Source organism: Rhinopithecus roxellana, chromosome 12 (assembly GCF_007565055.1).
Source record: "Rhinopithecus roxellana isolate Shanxi Qingling chromosome 12, ASM756505v1, whole genome shotgun sequence".
NCBI classification, from domain to species: domain Eukaryota; kingdom Metazoa; phylum Chordata; class Mammalia; order Primates; family Cercopithecidae; genus Rhinopithecus; species Rhinopithecus roxellana.
Genome location: NC_044560.1, coordinates 17,486,304 through 17,507,245, shown reverse-complemented (window position 1 = coordinate 17,507,245; position 20,942 = coordinate 17,486,304). Strand labels below are relative to the sequence as shown.

At 46.3% G+C, this 20,942-nt stretch overlaps 1 protein-coding gene across 5 annotated transcripts in view; it reads right to left on the bottom strand.

Annotated features, from left to right (window-relative positions):
* PHACTR4 (phosphatase and actin regulator 4) overlaps positions 1–19,535 on the bottom strand; it is a 144,877-nt gene extending 125,342 nt beyond the window's left edge. Inside the window, exon 1 of one of the 5 annotated variants that reach the window (XM_010380347.2) lies at positions 19,291–19,535. The gene's annotated coding sequence lies outside the window, so the exon portion shown is untranslated. The remainder of the gene's footprint in view (positions 1–19,290) is intronic. The other 4 variants (XM_030941839.1, XM_010380346.2, XM_030941836.1 and 1 more) reach the window with 4 other exon arrangements.
* Between the last annotated feature and the right edge of the window lie 1,407 nt (positions 19,536–20,942).

Genomic DNA, 20,942 nt, shown 5'->3' with positions numbered 1-20,942 from the left:
AAAAAAAAAAAAGTTTCTTGGCTGGGAGTGGTGGTTCACACCTGTAATCCCAGCACTTTGGGAGGCTGAGGCGGGCAGATCGCTTGAGCCCAGGAGTTCGAGACCAGCCTGGGTAACACAGCAAAACCTCATCTCGACAAAAACCACAAAAATTAGCCAGGCATGGTGATGCACATCTGCAATCCCAGCTACTCTGGAGGCTGAGGTACAAGGATTCTTTGAGCTCAGGAGAGGTGGAGGTTGCAGTGAGCAATGATTGGGCCACTGAACTCCAGTCTGGGCAACAGAGCAAGAGTCTGTCTCAAAAAAAAAAAAAGAATTTATCCTTGGTATATCCAAATTGCCAGCATCACTATTCTTGCACTTTGAGGCCATTATTAAGTAAAAATAAAGGTTACTTCAACATGAGCACTGCAATGGCCTGAGTCAATCTGATAACCAAGTCTGCTACTAAAGGGCATGTAGCATACTCACTGTGGAGACACTGAGCAAAGAGATGATTCACGACATATGCAGGACGGCAAGGGAGATTTCATCACACTACTCAGAATGGCACACTATTTAAAACTAATGAATTACTTGTTGCTGGAATTTTTCATATCTTCAGCCCATGGCTCATCTTGGGTAAGTAAAACCACAGAAAGCAAAACTGTTGATAAGGGGGAGCGCTACTGTAGTGAAGACTGTGGAATGGCTAAATCAAACTAATTAACATGTCCATTACCCAAAATAATTAAGTTTTTTGTGGTTAGAACACTTAAAATCTATTCTCAGCAATTTTCAAGTATAGAATATATTTTTACTGGCTGGGCGAGGTCTCACACCTGTAATCCCAGCACTTTGGGAGGCCGAGGTGGGCGGATCACCTGAGGTTGGGAGTTCGAGATCAGTCTGACCAACATGGAGAAACCCCATCTCTACTAAAAATACAAAAAATTAGCCAGGCATGGTGGTGCATGCCTGTAATTTCAGGTACTCGGGAGGCTGAGGCAGGAGAATCGCTTGAACCTGGGAGGCGGAGGTTGCGGTGAGCCGAGATCGTGCCATTGCACTCCAGCCTGGCCAAGAAGAGCGAAACTCTGTCTCAAAAAAAAAAAAAAAATATATATATATATATATATATATATAGACTAAGGTCACTATGTTGTATAACAGATTTCTTGTGCTTATTCCTTCTAACAGAAATTTTACACACTCTGACCACCACCCCCCAATCTCCACCCCGACACAGCTCCTCGTAACCACCATTTTATTCTCTGCTTCTATGAGTTTTACTTTATTATTTTTATTTATTTATTTATTTTTTTGAGAGAGTCTCCCTCTGTAGCCCAGGCTGGAGTGCAGTGGTGCGATCTCAGCTCACTGCAACCTCTGCCTCCTGGGTTCACACTATTCTCCTGCCTCAGCCTCCCGAGTAGCTGGGACTACAGGCGCCTGCCACCACGTCCAGCTAATTTTTGTATTTTTATAGTAGAGATGGGGTTTCACCATGTTAGCCATGATGGTCTCAATTTCCTGACCTCCACGATCCGCCCGCCTCAGCCTCCCAAAGTGCTGGGATTACAGGCATAAGCCACCGTGCCAGGCCTATTACTATTATTTTTTGAGATGGAGTCTTGCTCTGTTGCCCAGGCTGGAGTGCAGTGGTGCTATCTCGGCTCGCAACTTCCACCTCCTGGGTTCAAGTGATTCTCCTGTCTCAGTATCCCAAGTAGCTGGGGTCACAGGTGTGTGCCACCACGCCCGGCAAATTTTTGTATTTTTAGTAGAGACGGGTTTCAACACGTTGATCAGGCTGGTCTTGAACTCCTGACTTCATGATCCGCCCGCCTCAGCCTCCGAAAGCGCTGGCATTACAGGTGTGAGCCATTGTGCCAGGCCTATTTTATTATTTTTATTTATTCATTTATTTTTTTCTTATTGAGATGGAGTCTCACTTTGTCACCCAGGTTGGACTACAGTGGCACAATCTCAGCTCACTGCAACCTCCATCTCCTAGGTTCAAAAGCTTCTCTCACCTCAGCTTCTCGAGTAGCCGGACTACAGGCATGTACCACTCACGCCCAGATAGTTTTTTTTTTTTTTTGGAGATGAAGTTTCACTCTTGTTGCCCAGGCTGGAGTGCAATGGCATGATCTAGGCTCACTGCAACCTCCGCCTCCTGGGTTCAAGCAGTTCTCCTGCCTCAGCCTCCTGAGTAGCTGGGATTACAGGTGCCTGCCACCACGCCCAGGTAATTTTTGTATTTTTAGTAGAGCTGGCGTTTCACCACGTTGGCCAGGCTGGTCTTGAACTCCTGACCTCATGATCCACCCGCCTCAGCCTCCCAAAGTGATGGAATTACAGGCGTGAACCACCGCACCTGTCCTATTTTATTATTTTTTTTAAAACAGAATCTCACTCTGTCGCCCAGGCTGGAATGCAGTGGCATAATCACGGCTCACTACAGCCTCAACCTCCCTGGGCTCAGGTGAGATCTTTCCACCTCAGCCTCCCAAGTAGCTGGGACTACAGGTGCACACCACCACACCCAGCTAATTTTCATATTTTTTGTAGAGATGGGATTTCATCATGTTGCCCAGGCTGGTCTCAAACTCCTGGGCTCAAGCAATCTGCCTGCCTCCGCCTAGCAAAATGCTGTGTTACAGGCTTGAATCACCTGTGCCCAGCCTGGAATTTTTTTCTTTTTTTTGAGATGGAGTTTCTCTCTCTGTTGCCCAGGCTGGAGTGCAGTGGCACAATCTCAGCTCACTGCAACCTCTGCCTCCCAGGTTCAAGCGATTCTCCTATCTCAGCCTCCCGAGTAGCTGGGACTACAGGCGTGTGCCACCATGCCCAGCTAATTTTGTATTTTTAGTACAGACCATGTTGGCCAGGATTGTCTCCATCTCTTGACCTCGTGATCCGCCTGCCTCAGCCTCCCAAAGTGCTGAGATTACAGGCGTGAGCCACCGTGCCCGGCCTGAGGGCTCTGCTTTTTAACCTTGCTTAATAAACAATCAACTCACCTAAGCTTTCCCAAAAAACAACCATTTCTCTATGAGTCCTATTCTCAGGTAAACAAGAAATTATACACATCATCAACACTAGTGTGAGAAAGATACTTCACTATTTTTTAAAACATCGTTGGTCCTATATAAAGTGAAGATTTTAAATATCTAATGACCTAGGTGGATACCAGTATCACAAGACTAATAAAAATACTTCGTAATTTGGTGTCTTACAAGGTTCAAAATGCCCTCACAAAGCAATTGCTACTGAAAATAATTGGATAACATTATTTAAAAAAACACAAGGCCGGGCATGGTGGCTCACACCACCACATATATATACCCAACATAGGAGCACCCAGATTCATAAAGCAAGTTCTTAGAGATCTTCAAAGAGACCTAGACTCCCACAAAATAATAGTGAGCGTCTTTAACACCCCACTGACAATATTAGATCATCAAGACAGAAAATTAACAAAGATATTCAGGATTCAAACTTAGCACTGGGTCAAAGGGACCTGATAAGACACCTACAGAACCCTCCATCCAAAAACAGAACCCTCCATCCAAAAACAACAGAATTGGTCAGGCATGATGGCTCACGTCTGTAATCCCAGCACTTTGGGAGGCCGAGGCAGGTGGATCACCTGAAGTCAGGAGTTCAAGACCAACCTGACCAACATGGTGAAACCCTGTCTCTACTAAAAGTCCAAAAATTTGTCAAGATTGGTGGCACATGCCTGTAGTCCCAGCTACTCGGGAGGCTGAGGCAGGTGGAATCTGGGAGGTGGAGGCTGCAGTGAGCTGAGATCGTACCACTGCACTCCAGCCTGGGTGACACAGCAAGACTCCGTCTCAAAAAAACAAACAAACAAAAAACAGAATATACATTCTTCTCACAGCTGAACTGAAAGAGACTGAGACACTGAAAACTCATTCAGAAGATCAACAAATCCAGGAGGGATTTGGGTTTTTTGTGTTTTATTTTATTTATTTATTTATTATTATTTTTTGAGATATGGTCTCACTCTGTTGTCCAGGCTGGAGCACAGCGGTGCAATCTTGGCTCATTGCAACCTCCACCTCCCAGGTTGAAACGATTCTTATGCCTCAGGCTCCCAAGTAGCTAGGATTACAGGTATGGACCACCATGCCGGGCTAACTGTATTCTTAGTAGAGATGGGGTTTCGCTGTGTTGGCCAGGCTGGTCTGAAATTCCTTGCCTCAAGTGATCCACCCACCTTGGCCTCCCAAAGTGCTGGGATTACAGGCATGAGCCCTTGCGTCTGGTGGACTTGGTTCTTTGAAAAAAGTAATACAGTAGACTGCTAGCTAGACTAATAAAGATGAAAAGAGAGAAGATTCAAATAATCACAATCAGAAATGACAAGGGGCTATTATCGCTGACCCCACAGAAATACAAATACCCATCCGATAATATTATGAACACCTCTATGTACATAAACTAGAAAATCTAGAAAAAACTGATAATTTCTAGACACATACACCCTCCCAAGAATGAACCAGGAAGAAACTGAATCCCGAACAGATCAGTAACAAGCTCTGCAACTGAGTCGATAATAAATAGCCTATCAGCCAAAAAGAGCCCAGGACCAGATGGATTCACAGCTGAGTTCTAACAGACGTACCAAGAAGAACTGGTACCATTCCTGCTGAAACTATTCCAAAAGAATGAAGAGGAGGGACTCCTTCCTAACTCAGATGAGGCCAGCATCATCCTGACACTAAAACTTGGCAGAGACACAACAAAAAAAGAAAACTTCAGGTTAATATTCTTGATGAATATCGATGCAAAAATCCTCAACAAAATACTGGCAAATCAAATCCAGCAGCACAGCAAAAAGCTTACCCACCACAATCAAGTAGGCTTTAGACCTGGGATGCAAGGTTGGTTCAACATACGCAAATTTGTAAATATGATTCATTACATAAACAGAACTAAAGACAAAAACCACATGATTATCTCAAAAGATGCAGAAAAGGCTTTCGATAAAATTCAATACCGCTTCAAGTTAAAAATTCAAAAAAGTAGGTATTTAAGGGCATCTAAATAGGAAGAGAGGAAGTCAAACTATCTTTGTAAACAACATGACCCTATATCCAGAAAACCCCATGGTCTTAGCACAAAAGCTCCTTAAGCTGATAAACAACTTCAGCAAAATCTCAGGATACAAAATCAATGTGAAAAATCACTAACATTCCTATACATCAACAATGGTCAAGCTGAGCGCCAAATCAGGAACACAATCCCATTCACAACTGCTACACACACACACACACACACACAAATACCTAGGAATATAGCTAACCAGGGAGGGGAAAGATGTCTACAAGGAGAACTACAAAACACTGCTCAAAGAAATCAGAGATGACACAAACAAACGGAAAAACATCCTATGCCTATGGATAGGAAGAATCAATATTGTTAAAATGACCATACTGCCCAAAGAAATGTATAAATTCCATCCTATTCCTATTAAAGTACTACTGACATTCTTCACAAAACTAGAACAAAAAATTGTTTTGAAATTCATATGGAACCAAAAAGGAGCCCAAAGAGCCAAGGAAATCCTAAGCAAAAAGAACAAAGCTGGAGGCATCATGTTCTCCAACATCAAACTATACCACAGGGCTATAGTAACCAATACAGCTTGGTACTGGTACAAAAAAAGACACATAAACCAATGGAACAGAATAGAGAACTCAGAAATAAAGGCCACACACCTACAAGTATCTGATCTTTGATAAACCAGACAAAAACAGGCAATGAGGAATTCTCCATTCAATAAATGGTGCAGGAGGCCAGGTGCAGTGGCTCATGCCTGTAATCCCAACACTTTGAGAAGTCGACGTGGGTGGATCGTTTGAGGTCAGGAGTTTGAGACCAGCCTGACCAACATGGTGAAACCCCATCTCTACTAAAAATACAAAAAATTAGCCAGACATGGTGGCGGGTGCCTGTAGTCCCAGCTACTCAGTAGGCTGAGTCAGGAGAATTACTTCAATCCAGGAGGCAGAGGTTGCAGTGAGCTGAGATCGTGCCACTGCACTCCAGCCTGGGCGACAGAACGAGACTCTGTCTAAAAATAAATAAATAAATAAATAAACAAACAAACAATAAATAAATAAGCAGTGTTGGGATAACTGGTTAGCCATATGCAGAAGATTGAAAATGGATCCGTTCATTACTCTATACACAAAAATTAACCTAAGACAGATTAAAGACTTAAATGTCAAACCCAAAACTACAAAAATCCTGGAAGATAACCTAGGCAATACCATTCTGGACATAAAAATAGGTAAAAATTTCATGACAGAGACACCAAAAGCAATTATTACAAAAGCAAAAACTGACAAATGGGATCTAATTGAAGAGCTCCTGCACAGCAAAGGAAACTATCAACAGGGTGAACGGACAACCTACAGAATGGGAGAAAATTATTGCAAACTATGCATCTGACAAAGGTCTAATATCCAGCATCTATAAGGAACTTAAATTTGTAAGAAGAAAACCAAGCAACCCCATTAAAGAGTAGGCAGCCGGGCGCGGTGGCTCAAGCCTGTAATCCCAGCACTTTGGGAGGCCGAGGCGGGCGGATCACGAGGTCAGAAGATCGAGACCATCCTGGCTAACACTGTGAAACCCCGTCTCTACTAAAAAAATACAAAAAACTAGCCGGGCGAGGTGGCGGGCGCCTGTAGTCCCAGCTACTCGGAGGCTGAGGCAGGAGAATGGCGGTAAACCTGGGAGGCGGAGCTTGCAGTGAGCTGAGATCCGGCCACTGCACTCCAGCCCGGGCGACAGAGCGAGACTCCGTCTCAAAAAAAAAAAAAAAAAAAAAAAAAAAAAGAGTAGGCAAAGGGCTGGGGGCAGTGGCTCACACCTGTAATCCCAACACTTTGAGAGGCCGAGGCAGGTGGATCACTTGAGGCCAGGAATTCGAGACCAGCCTGGCCAACATGGTGAAATCTCATCTCTACTAAAAATACAAAAAGTAGCCAGGCGTGATGGTGTGGTCATCCCAGCTACTTGGGAGGCTGAAGCACAAGAATCATTTGAAGCTGGGAAGCAGAGGTTTCAGTGAGCCAAGACTGTGCCACTGCACTCCAACCTGGGCAACAGAGCAAGACTCTGTCTCAAAAAGAAAAAAGTGGGAAAGGACATGAACTAACACTTTTCAAAAGAAGACATACATACAGCTAACAATCATATGAAAAAAGCTCAACATCACTGACCATTAGAGAAATGCAAATCGAAACCACAATGAGATACCATCTTATGCCAGTCAGGATAACTAGTATTAAAAAGTCAAAAAATAGGCCAGGCCAGGTGCGGTGGCTCATGCCTGTAATCTGAGCATTTTCGGGGGCTGAGGTGGGTGGATCACGAGGTCAGGAGATTGAGACCATCCTGGCTAACATGGTTTAACTCCATCTCTACTAAAAACACAAAGAATTAGCTGGGCGTCGTGGCATGCGCCTGTAGTCCCAACTACTCAGGAGGCTGAGGCAGGAGAATCGCTTGAATCTGGGAGGCGGAGGATGCAATGAGCTGAGATCATGCCACTGCACTCCAGCCTGGGCGATAGAGCGAGACTCCGTCTCAAAAAAAAAAAAAAAAAAGGCCAGGCTCAGTGGCTTATGGCTGTAATCTCAGCACTTTGAGAGGCCAAGGCGGGCAGATCACGAGGTCAGGATTTCGAGACCAGACTGGCCAACATGGTGAAACCCTGTCTCTACAAAAATATAAAAATTAGCTGGGCTTGGTGGTGTGGGCCTGTAATCCCAGCTACTCAAAAGGCTGAGAGGAGAACTGCTTGAAACCGGGAGGCGGAGGCGGAGGCTGTAGTGAGCCACGATCGTACCACTGCACTCCAGCTTGGGTGACACAGCAAGACTCCATCTCAGGGAAAAAAAAAAAAAGTCAAAAAATAATAGATGCTGGCGAAGTTGTGGAGAAAAAGCAATGCTTATACATTGTCGGTGGGAGTATAAATTAGTTCAACTATTGTGGAAGACAGTGTGGCAATTCCTCAAAGACTTAAAACAAAAATACCATTCAACCCAGAAATCCCCCCATTACTGGTTACATACCCAAAGGAATATAAATCATTCTATTACATAGACATATGCACACATATGTTCACTGCAGCACTATTCACAACAGCAAAGACATGGAATCAACCTAAATGTCCATCAAAAGTAGACTAAATAAAGAAAATGTGGTACATATATACCATGCAATACTATGCCGCCATAAAATCCAACAAGATCATGTCCTTTGCAGGAACATGGGTGGAGCTGGAAAGCATTATCTTTAGCAAAATAATGCAGAAACAGAAAAACAAATATCACATGTTCCAAATATCACATGATGAGAACACATGGACACAGAGGGGAACAACACTCACTGGTGCCTATCAGAGAGTGGAGGATGGGAGCAGGGAGAGGATCTGGACAAATAACCAGTGGGCACTAGGCTTAATACCTGGGTGCTAAAATAATCTGCACAACAAACCTCCATGATACAAGTTTACCTATACACCAAACCTTGCACATACATCTCTGAACATAAAAGTTAAATTTAAAAAAACACAGAATAACATTTTTATCCCACACATCTAAATTAGTTTGCCCAAAAGTTAAAAAAAGTTGATAATAGAAACACAAGTTGAGAATACAATATTTACTCCACTTATGGGCAAATAATTTTACAATTATGAAATATAAGAAATGACAGGCCAGGGCCAGTCACAGGGGCTCAGACCTTTGTAATCCTAGCACTCTGGGAGGCCAAGGTGGATGGATCACTTGAGACCAGGAGTTCAAGACCAGCCTATGCAACATGGTGAAATCCCATCTTTACAAAAATTTTTAAAAATTAGCCCGGCTTGGTGGCCCGCACCTATAGTCCCAGCTACCGGGGAGGCTGAGGTGGAAGGATCACCTACCTGAGCCTGGGGAGGTAGAGGTTGCAGTGAGCTGTGGTCGCACCACTGCACTCCAGCCTGGGTGACAGACGGACTCCATTTCAAAAAAAAGCAAGAAAGAAATTACAGGCTGGCCATGGTGGCTCATGCGTGTAATTCAAGCACTTTGGGAGGCCCAGGCAGGAAGATCGCTTAAGCCCAGGAGTTCAAGACCAGCCTAGGCAATGTGATGAAATCCCGTCTCTACAAAAACCACAAAAATTAGCCAGGCATAGCGGTGTGCCTATAGTCCCAGCTACTCAGCAGGCTGAGATGGGAAGATTGCTTGAGCCCTGAGGGGTTGAGGCTGCAGTGAGCCATGACTGTGCCACTGTACTCCAGCCTGGGCAACAGAGCAAGACTGTCTTAAAAAAATAAATACATAAATAAAAATGAAAATAAACCAACCTAGATCAGTGCCTGGGTAATAGAATAATCAACTGGTAACAACTACTCTTATTTCACCTTCCATGTCCACCACTTTCAAATATATCTTCTCTCACCCTTTATTTCTTCATGTTCCTCTTCAAAGTTGACTGCTTTATGAGCTTTTCATTCTATTTCCTCCTAAGGTTTCTTCATTATCTACATTTTCTCTGTGCAGATCTCTAATATCTGCCTCTCTGCTGGCTGCTTTCCCTTTCACTTCAAACATGTCAAACCTCTCCCATCCTTAAAATCAAAACAAAACAAAACATTCTAAATACTTCCTCTATTTTTTCCCCTTGTGCCCTTGGGTTGTTAAAAAAAAAAAGGGGGGGGGTGGAGGGAGAAAGAAAGGATGGAAGGAAGGAAGACAAAAAAATGGTAAAAAAAAAAAAAAAAAATTTTTTTTTGAGATGAAGTCTCACTCTCTCACCCAGGCTGAAGTGCAGTTGTGCGACCGCAGATCACTGCAAGCCCTACCTCCTCAGGTTCAGGTAGGTGATCCTTCCACCACTTCAGCCTCCTGGGGTAGCTGGGACTATAGGAGCGGGCCACCACGCCAGGCTTTTTTTTTTTTAGTAGAGACGGGGTTTCACCACGTTGGCCAGGCTGGTCTTGAACTCCTGACCTCAGGTGATCCACCTGCCTCAGCCTCCCAAAGTGCTGGGATTACAGGTGTGAGCCACTGAGCCTGGCTAAATTTTTTTTTTTTTTTCTTTGAGACGGAGTCTTTGCTTTGTCGCCCAGGCTGGAGTGCAGAGGTGCGATCTCAGCTCACTGCAAGCTCCGCCTCCCAGGTTCACGCCATTCTCCTGCCTCAGCTTCCCAACCAGCTGACACTACAGGCGCCCGCCACCATGCCTGGCTAGTTTATTTTTTATTTTTTATTTTTTTGAGACGGAGTCTCGCTCTGTCGCCCAGGCTGGAGTGCAGTGGCGCAATCTCGGCTCACTGCAAGCTCCGCCTCCCGGGTTCACACCATTCTCCTGCCTCAGCCTCCCGTGTAGCTGGGACTACAGACGCCCGCCACCGCACCCGGCTAATTTTTTGTATTTTTTTTTTTTTTATTTTTTGAGACGGAGTCTCACTCTGTGGCCCGGGCTGGAGTGCCGTGGCCGGATCTCACCTCACTGCAAGCTCCGCCTCCCGGGTTCACGCCATTCTCCTGCCTCAGCCTCCCGAGTAGCTGGGACCACAGGCGCCCGCCACCGCGCCCGGCTAATTTTTTGTATTTTTTTTAGTAGAGACGGGGTTTCACCGTGTTAGCCAGGATGGTCTCGATCTCCTGACCTCGTGATCCGCCCGTCTCGGCCTCCCAAAGTGCTGGGATTACAGGCTTGAGCCACTGCGCCCGGCCAATTTTTTGTATTTTTAGTAGAGACGGGGTTTCACCGTGTTATCCAGGATGGTCTCGATCTCCTGACCTCATGATCCGCCCGTCTTGGCCTCCCAAAGTGCTGGGATTACAGGCATGAGCCACCGCGCCCAGCCCTAATTTTTTGTATTTTTTAGAAGAGATGGGGTTTCACCGTGGTAGCCAGGATGGTCTCAATCTCCTGACCTCTTGATCCGCCCACCTCGGCCTCCCAAAGTGCTGGGATTACTAGTGTGAGCCATCGCGTCCGGTCAAAAATTTTTAACAAATAAATAAACACCTTCTCTAAACCCTCTCACCTACCTTCAAGAGAGTAAGCAATCTCTTTTTGTTTTTTGAGATGGGCTTTCACTCTGTCTACCTGGGCTGGAGTGCAGTGGTGCAATGATGGCTCACTGCAACCTCAACCTTCCAGGCTCAGGCAATCCTCCCATCTCAGCCTCCAGAGTAGCTGGGACTATAGGAGCATGCCACTATGCTGAGCTAACTTTTGTGTATTTTTTGTAGACACAGGGTTCTACCATGTTGGCCAGGCTAGTCTTGAACTCCACCTTGTGGCCTCAAACGATTCTAGGATTACAGGCCAGAGTCACCATGCCCGGCCTACAGATCATTTTAAAACGCTTTGATGGGCTGGGTGTGGTGGCTCATGCCTGTGATCCTAGCACTTTAGGAGGCCGAGGCGGGTGGATCACTTGAAGTCAGGAGTTCAAAACTAGCCTGGCCAACACGGTGAAACCCCATCTCTACTGAAAATACAAAAAATTATCAGGGCCTAGTGGTGCATGCCTGTAATTCCAACTACTCGGGAGGCTGAGGCAAGAGAATCGCTTGAACCCAGGAGGCAGAGGTTGCAGTGTACTGAGATCACATCACTGCACTCCAGTTTGGGCAACAGAGCAAGAATCCCGTCTAAAAAAAAAAAGGCTGGGCACGATGGCTCACGCCTGTAATCCTAGCACTATGGGAGGCCAAGGTGGGTGGATTACCTGAGGTCAGGAGTTTGGGACCTCAGGATCAGCCTGGCCAACATGGCGAAACCCTGTCTCTACTAAAAACACAAAAATTAGCCGGGCGTGGTGGTGGGCACCTGTAATCCCAGCTACTCGGGAGGCTGAGGCTGGAGAATCGCTTGAACCTGGGAGGCAGAAGTTGCAATAAGCTGAGATCACAGGGTCACTCCAGCCTGAATGACAAGAGTGAAACTCCATTTCAAAAAAAGAGTTTAAAGGTCTACATAGGCCCAGCGCAGTGGCTCACGCCTGTAATCCCAGCACTTTGGGAGGCCAAGGTGGGCGATCGCTCCAGCTCAGGAGTTCAAGACTGGTCTGGGCAACATAATGAGACCTTGTCTCTACTAAAAGAAAAAAAGAAAGAAAAAATTAACTAGGCATGGTGGTGCACGCCTGTAGTCCCAGCTACTCAGGGGGCTAAGGTGGGAGGAGTGCTTGAGCCTTTGAGAGATCAAGGCTGCAGTAAGCCCTGATCATGCCATTGGACTCCAGCCTGGGTGACAGAGTGAGACTTTGTCTCAAAAAAAAAATTGAGACAGAGTCTCACTCTGTCACCCAGGCTGGAGTCCAGTGGCACAATCTTGGCTCACTGCAACCTCCACCTCCTGGGTTCAAGTGATTCTTGTGCCTCAGCCTCCCGAGTAGTTGGGACCACAGGAGTGAAAAAAAAAAAGAAAAAGAAAGAAAGAAAGCAAAAGAAGGAGAGGAGAGGAGAGGAGAGGAGAGGAGGGGAGGGGAGGGGAGGGGAGGGGAGGGGAGGGGAGGGGAGGGGAGGGGAGGGGAGGGGAGAGGAGAGGAAAAAGGTCTACATAATTTGGTTATGGTAGCCCCTGTGAAGAAATGACTGTGAAAGTTTTACAACGGGACTTTAGAGCTCCCTCAGAATAAAGAATCCATCCATTCCCTTCTCTCTTTCCTATTTTATTTATTTACTTATTTTTTGAAACAGGGTCTCCAGCTCTGTCACCCAGACTGCAGTGTGGTGGCACAATCATAGCTCACTGCAGCCTCAAACCGTGGGGCTCAAGTGATCCTCCTATCTCAGCCTCCTGAGTAACTGGGATTACAGATGTCCACTACCATGCCTGGCTGATCTAAAAAAATTTTTTTTTGTAGAGACAAAGTCTTGCTATGTTGCCCAAGCTGGTCTCAAACTCCTGGCATAAACATAAAGTGATCCTCCTGCCTTAGCCTCCCGAAGCACTGGAATTACACGCATGAGCCACCAGGCCTAGCCTCTCTCTTTCTTTATAAATAATCTTCTTCCAATGCTCCTTGTTTTCTTTTCTTTTCTTTTTTTTTGGGGGGAGCGGGTAGGGGTGGTGGGGGAATGGAATCTTGCTCTGTCACCCAGGCTGGAGTGCCGTGGCACAACCTCTGCTCACTGAAACCTCTGCCTCCTGGGATCAAGCAAGTCTCATGCCTCAGCCTCCCAAGTAACTGGGACTACAAGCATGGGCCACCACCCCCAGCTAATTGTTTGTATTTTTAGTAGAGATGGGGTTTCACCATGTTGGCCAGGCTTGTCTCGAACTCCTGGCCTCAAGTGATCTGCTTGCTTTGGTCTCCCAAAGTGCTGGGATTACAGGCATGAGCCTCTAATCACGCCCATGATGGGCCTCTTCTTCTAACAGTAGTAAAAATGTTGCTACTACTTCTAACAGTAGTAAAAATAACTTGCTACAGGAATTTAAAGCATATAATGTATCCAAATACTTATTCTACTCCCTCTTGGAAACAAGCCACAAGATAGGAAGAGCAGGAATCAATTACATCCATGTTAAAGACAAGAAAACTAAAGCTCAAAGAGGTTGAGTTGCTCAAGGTTGCAATTATATGAGGGGATTTTATTTATTTAGTGCTTATTTACTGTCAGACTCCTTCCTCTTCCCAGCCAACCCTAATCAGCAGGTGAACCCCAAGAGGGAAAATACTTGTTTTCACTGGTTTGTCCTCAGTGTCTACAACAGTGCCTAGAATATAACAGGCTTTCTGTATTTGTTGACTGAATGAACAGATGGTTTTGGAAATGAAGTAAACTAACAGCCAAAGCACAAGGAAAAAAAGTTATTTCCCATTATAATGCACTAATAAAAGATTTCAAACAGGCTCCTACCAGTTAGAAAGGCTAGACTACATAATTGTATTGACTCAATTCCATTGGCATGTTATGCATTTTACCTAATAAGTAAGGGAGGTGAAGTAGGTTTCTGTTTCTGATGTCACATTCATGGCATGTACTAACATAAATCCAAGACTTAACTGCAGGTTTGAAACTGATTAAAAGTTTTTATTAAAAGCAGAAACTAGAGAAAGCATTCTCTTGAGTCCCAATGGTCTGACTAAAAAAGTACAGTATCTTAATTTCAGTTCTATCTTCAATGTTAAATCAGCAGCCAAAGCTATTGTATTTATGTTCTCCAACACAGTTAATAAACCTTATAGCAGGCTGGGCGCGGTGGCTCAAGCCTGTAATCCCAGCACTTTGGGAGGCCGAGACGGGCGGATCACGAGGTCAGGAGATCGAGACCATCCTGGCTAACACGGTGAAACCCCGTCTCTACTAAAAATACAAAAAAAAAAAAAAAACTAGCCGGGCGAGGTGGCGGGCACCTGTAGTCCCAGCTACTCCGGAGGCTGAGGCAGAAGAATGGCGTAAACCCGGGAGGCGGAGCTTGCAGTGAGCTGAAATCCGGCCACTGCACTCTAGCCCGGGCGACAGAGCGAGACTCCGCCTCAAAAAAAAAAAAAAACAAAAAACCTTATAGCAAAGATTAGGAGAAACCAAAACTGAGTAACTCATCACTTTTTGAGCGTTGCATAAAACTGCCATTCTGCCTAGGCACAAGGTAATCACAGCATATCAGAAGACAAAGTAATGGCACCGATGTTCAGTATAATTTATGAGAAAGACTCATTGTTTATGGTTCCAGAAATTCCAGCTCCTTGTAAATCGATTGCCTTAACTGGAAAATATTTTCCATTTTCTCCAATATTTAGATTTTAGCAAATTAAAGCTGTTGGTGCTGGTAAGATTAGTAACTGTAATAAGTGTGAGGTAACTGAAGGAGAACTAGACTTAAGTATGGTTTACTCTGATATTTCCTACCTGGGTTAACTATAACCTTGAGCAAGTCACTTAAACATTTTAGAGGCTACACTTTATCAGTTGTAAAATGAGAGTAACAACCATTTCATAGAACTGTAGTGAGGAGTAAATGACACAATGTGTATTAACTTGTTTAAAAAATGATACTGGGAGGGCGGGCATGGTGACTAACCCTGTAATCCCAGCACTTTGGGAGGCTAAGGTGAGAGGATCACCTGAGTCAAGGAATTTGAGACCAGGCTGGGCAACACGGCGAGACCTGTCTCTATAAAAATTATAAAATAAAATTATGGGCCAGGCGCGATGGCTGATGTCTGTAATCCCAGAATTTTGGGAGGCCAAGGTGGGCGGATCATCTGAGGTCAGGAGTTCAAGACCAGCGTGGCCAACATGGTGAAACCCGTCTTGGCCGGGCGTGGTGGCTCATGCCTGTAATCCCAGCACTTTGGGAGGCCGAGACAGGCGGATCACGAGATCAGGAGATCAAGACCATCCTGGCGAACACGGTGAAACCCCATCTCTACTAAAATACAAAAAAAAATTAGCCGGGCGTGGTGGCGGGTGCCTATAGTCCCAGCTACTCAGGAGGCTGAGGCAGGACAATTGTGTGAACCTGGGAGGCAGAGCTTGCAGTGAGCCGAGGTTGCGCCACTGCACTCCAGCCTGGGCGACAGAGCGAGACTCCATCTCAAAAAAAAAAAAAACAGAAACAAAAAACAAAAAACAAAAAAAAAGAAACTCCGTCTCTACTAAAAATACAAAATTAGCCAGGCGTGTTGGCACATTCCTGTAATCCCAGCTACTCAGGAGGCTGAGGCAGGAGAATCACTTAAACCCAGGAGGCAGAGGTTGCAGTGAGCCACGATTGTGCCATTAAACTCCAGCCTGGGCAAAAAGAGTGAAACTCCGTCTCAAAAAAAAAAAGAAAGAAAACTTATGTTTAAAACAAACAAAATAAATAAATATATAGCCAGACACAGTGGCTCACGCCTATAGTCCCAGCACTCTCGGAGGCTAAGGCAGGAGGACTGCTTGAGTCCAGGAGTTCAAGACCAGCCTGGGCAACATAGGGAAACCTTGTGTTCACAAAAAAATTAAAAAATTAGCCAAGTGTGGTAGTGAGCACCTGTAGTCCCAGCTACTCAGAAGGCTGAAGTGGGAGGATCACTTGAGCCCGGGAGGTTGAGGCTACAGTGAGCCATGATCATAGCATTGTACTCCAGCCTGGGGGACAGAAGAAGACCTTGTCTCAAAAAATAATCATAATCATAAAAAATAAATAATATTGAGAAAATTGTCATGTTTGTAGAATTAAGTAACAGTCAATAGCAACTGCTGTTTCTTTTGGTTTTTTTTTTGTTTTTTGAGACTGAGTCTCGCTCTGTCACCCAGACTGGAGTGCAGTGGCACAATCTCGGCTCACTGCAACCTCCGCCTCCCAGGTTCAAGTGATTCTCCTGCCTCAGCCTCCCAAGTAGCTGGGATTACAGATGCCCACCACCACACCTGGCTAATTTTTGTATTTTTAGTAGAGACAGGGTTTCACCATGTTGGCCAGGCTGATCTCGAACTCCTGACCTCAGGTGATCCGTCCGCCTCGGCCTCCCAAAGTGCTGGGATTACAGGTGTGGGCCACCGCGCCCAGCCAGTTTATTATTAAAACTAGAGCAATTCTGTGGTTGCTTCTTCAAACCATAGCCAGGAAAACACAAAAGACCTTCACTCACTGCTGGATTAAAAATTGAAGAACTGCATTATCCCTATACAGTATTACTAATACAATCTAGGATTCTCAAGAGTAAGTCATTTCCATTATGAGATATCAAACAAAGTAATACAGTGTGAAGGGCTTTATTTGCCTACTTGGCTAGGGCAGGAATTAACCTATCTGACTTCGTTAACCTTCCCTGATTTATGTAAAGGAGTCCTCCTGGCTATCCTCATCCCAGAGACTTGAAACACGAATTAATCTATTTTTCAAAAGGGTTATTTGCAGTGACCTTCTTTAGAATTTTTTATTGGCCGGGCATGATGGCTCACACCTGTAATCCCAGCACTTTGGGAGGTGGAGACAGGCGAATCACTTGAGGTCAGGAGTTTGAGACCAGCCTGGCCAACACGGTAGAACACCATCTCTACTAAAAAAAAAAAAAAAAAAAAAAAAAAAAATTAGCCAGGCGTGGTGGCACATGCCTGTAATCTCAGCTTCTCGGGAGGCTGAGGCAGGAGAATCGCTTGAAACTAGGAGGCAGAGGTTGCAGTGAGCCAAGATGATGACACTGCACAGCCTGAGCAACAGAGCAAGACTCTACCTCAAAAAACAAAAATAGAATTTTTTATCTTAAGGTTTAATACCAGCACTTTAAGAGGGAGGATCACTTGAGCCCAGGAGTCCAAGACCAGCCTGGGCAACAGAGTGGGACCCCAATCACTAAAAAATTTTTTTAAAAATTTTTTTAATTAGCTGGGCTGGTGGCCTGTGTCTGTTGTCCCAGCTACTCTGGAGGCTGAGGCTTGAGCCCAGGAGGAGGTCCAGGCTGCAGTGAGCAGTGCTTACCTCACTGCATTCCAGCCTGGGAAACCCAGCGAGACCCTATTTCAAAAAATAAATACATAAAAATTGGCCAGGCATGGTGGCTCATGCTTGTAATCCCAGCACTTTGGGAGACCAAGGCAGGTGAATCACCTGAAGTTAGGAGTTCAAGGCCAGCCTGGCCAACAGGGTGAAACCTTGTCTCTACTAAAAATACAAAAATTAGCTGGGCGTGCTGGCACACACCTGTAATCCCAGCTACTCAGGAGGCTGAGGCAGGAGAATCACTTCAACCTGGGAAGTGAAGGTTGCAGTGAGCCAAGATCACACCATTGCACTCCAGCCTGGGTAACAGAGTGACACTCTGTCTCAAAATAAATAAATACATATAAATAAGTTAAATAGTCGAGCATAGTGGCTCACACCTCTATTCCCAGGCATCTGGGAGCCTCGAGTGGGAGGATGGCTTCAGCCAAGAAGTTCGAGGCTGCAGTGAACTAGGAGCTCTCCACTGTACTCAAGCTTCAGCAACCAAGCAAGACTCTTGTCTCTTAAATGAAACCAAAAAAAAAATTTTACCTTAAGCTGATTCTAGCAATGCAGTCTTCCAACAGGAGGACATACACAGTTACCACTATCTAGCCAAATTTGATCAAATCCACAATCCAAGAAATTCCGCGGTTTCTGGTAAGAATCTACCACACCCCATCCCCTAAACTGGCTTCATTCCTTTTTTTTTGTTTTGTTTTAGACGGGATCTTGCTGTGTTGCCCAGGCTGGTCGCGAACTTCTGGCCTCAAGCAATTCTCCTGCCTCAGCCTCCAGAATAGTTGGCATTACAGGTGCGTGCCACCACGCTCGAAATTCATTCCTTTAATTTAGCGAAAAAGTAAGTGACTTCTAGAAGCCACTGGGTTTCTGGTTCCTCTATAAAGCAAATCCTTCCACTGAAGGACTTTTTCCTTCCACTTTTTGTTTTTAAAAAAAAAAGAAAAGGAAGAGGTTGGAGGGAGCCCTCGCTGAGTGTCTCAATGAAGCACTGGAGGTTTTTTTTTTTTTTTTTTTTTGCAAGCAATCAGTGATGCCCTGTAAGTCACTCTCCTCCGAGATTTGGGAGGTGCGTGAACTGCTGTTCTACCATTCACCACTGGTTCTTTGGTCCAGTAATCACAGATGTGAGGTGCACAGACATCGCAGCAAATTCGATGCCTTCCCGGTTTCCCGGAGCCGGGGTGTAAAGGGTGGGAGAGAGGGGGTCACTTCTTTTCCTTAAACTCATCTCTCCACCAAGAAAAACGCTGGAGTTTCGTGCCCTGAAGCCGCCCAGGCTGATGTTTAAAAGTTAAATAATAACCTCCAGGTTTCTACAGAAACTCCGCCTGGCTCCGAAGCCCCCGCTCTGCCCAGCCTGGGTGCGGAGGTCTGAGGCAGGACTGTTTTGAAAAATGTACTTTGACCCGATCTGGTTACTGTAACCGGATCCCCAGGGAGCAGTCCCCGTTGGGGACCGGCGGAACAGGCTCCCCCGTGGCGGAGACTCCATGCACCGGCACAAAGGGGGCGCAACGCAGCCCAGACAAAAGGGCCCAGCCAAGTCTCGGGGGGCGGAGAGGGCGAGCCTGCGCGGGCCCTGCCGCAGGCGGAGACGCCCGGGCTGGACCGTTGTGGGAGGGCCGAGGAGAGAGGCAGCGGCCCCGCCCCGCCCTGGCCCGAAGCGACGGCAACCCGGGCCGTTACCTTCTGCCCGGACCAGGACCCTCTCGCAGAGCCAAGAACGGGGCCGCAGCCTGAGAGGAGCCCGCAGCCTGATACTGAGCGGGGTCCTGCTCACTTTCCCTTGCTCGCTGAACTCACCCAGGTCTCCGCCGCCGCCTCCTCAGCCTCCACAGCAGCCTCTCCCGGAAATCCTACCTGGCCCGTTGGCCGCCAGGCAGCAGCCGGAGCCCTCGGCCCCCGGGGAGGGGGGGAAAAAGGGAGCGGGCTGGACAGCGAGGGGTAGGACGTGCCGCCGCGGAGACTCGCGGGACTTGTAGTCCCCAGCAGGGGCCGGTTGCGCGGCGAGCTGAACAAAATGGCGGGAAGCGTGCGTCCTTTCTCTCTGGGCGGTCGTCTTCCTTACAGCCTCTCTGGGCATGCGCTGGCCGCTGTGCGCACCTTGTGTGTAAAAGAACTTGGGCACCTTTCCTGCTACTGTGGGAGACAAAGGTCTTTGGACTTGGGAGGACAGGGTTCAATACTGGGCTCCAGGCAGTACCCAAAAAGGGGACTGACACAAGAGTGTTGTTTGAGAAAACTGTCCCTGACTGGCCAAATTTCAATCATAACCTCTCCAAAGGAAAAACTATTTATTGAGGACCAATTTGAAGTGCAAAAAACGTACAAGCAAGTTATCTACCCTCAGTGTTGTAAGAAACCCAGGAATCATTCTGGACACTTCCCTCAAGCCATTAAGTCCAGTCATTCTACATCCCCAGTATTTTAATTCATTTCGATATCCTTCACTACGATCACCTAGTGAAAACCACCAAGTCTCAGTAGTTTCAGGCCGCTAGGCTATCACCCTCCGAAATCCTTCCTTGCTGCTGCCAGAGGACCCTTCTAAATGCAAACCCATTGTATCACGCAACCTGAATTAGACCTACATGTAAAACTTGAAGCTACGGCACGTCTAGAGGACATTCCAGGAGAAAAATTGATGTGACTTTTCAAATGCACAATCCATAAAATTAAAAAAATTGGCCAGGTGCAGTGGCGTGTGCCTGTAATCCCAGCTACTCAGGAGGCTGAGGCAGGAGAATCTCTTGAACCCAGGAGGCGGAGGTTGCAGTGAGCCGAGATCGCGCCATTGCACTCCAGCCTGGGCGACAGATCAAGACTCTGTCTCAAAATAAACAAACAAAAAAATTATCCGGGGCCTAGTGGCATGCGCCTGTATTCCCAGCTACTTGAGAGGCTTAGGTGAGAGGATCACTTGAGCCTGGGAGGTCAAGATCGCACCAGTGCACTCCAGCCTGGGCAACAGAGCGAGACCCTGTCTCAATAGAAAAAGAAGAAGAAAAAAAGAATTGGCTGGGTGCAGTGACTCACACCTATACATCCCAGCACTTTGGGAGGCCGTGGCGAGAGGATTCCTTGAGCCCAGGAGTTTGAGACCAGCCTGTCAGCCTGGGCAACAGAGTGAGACCCCATCTCTACAAAAACAATTTTAAAACTTAGCTGGGCATGGTTTAACGTGCCTGTAGTCCCAGGTACTCAGGAGGCTGAGGTGGGAGGATTGTTTGAGCTGGGGAGGTCCAGACTGCAGTGAGCTGTGATGGTGCCACTGCACTCCAGCCTGGATGACAGAGGGAGACCTTGTCTCAGAAAAAATTTTAAAATATATTTATTGGCCTGGTGCGGTGGCTCACGCCTGTAATCCCAGCACTTTGGGAGGTTGAGGACCAGCCTGGCCAACATGGAAACCCTATCTCTACTAAAAATACAAAAATTTATTGGGCATGATGGCC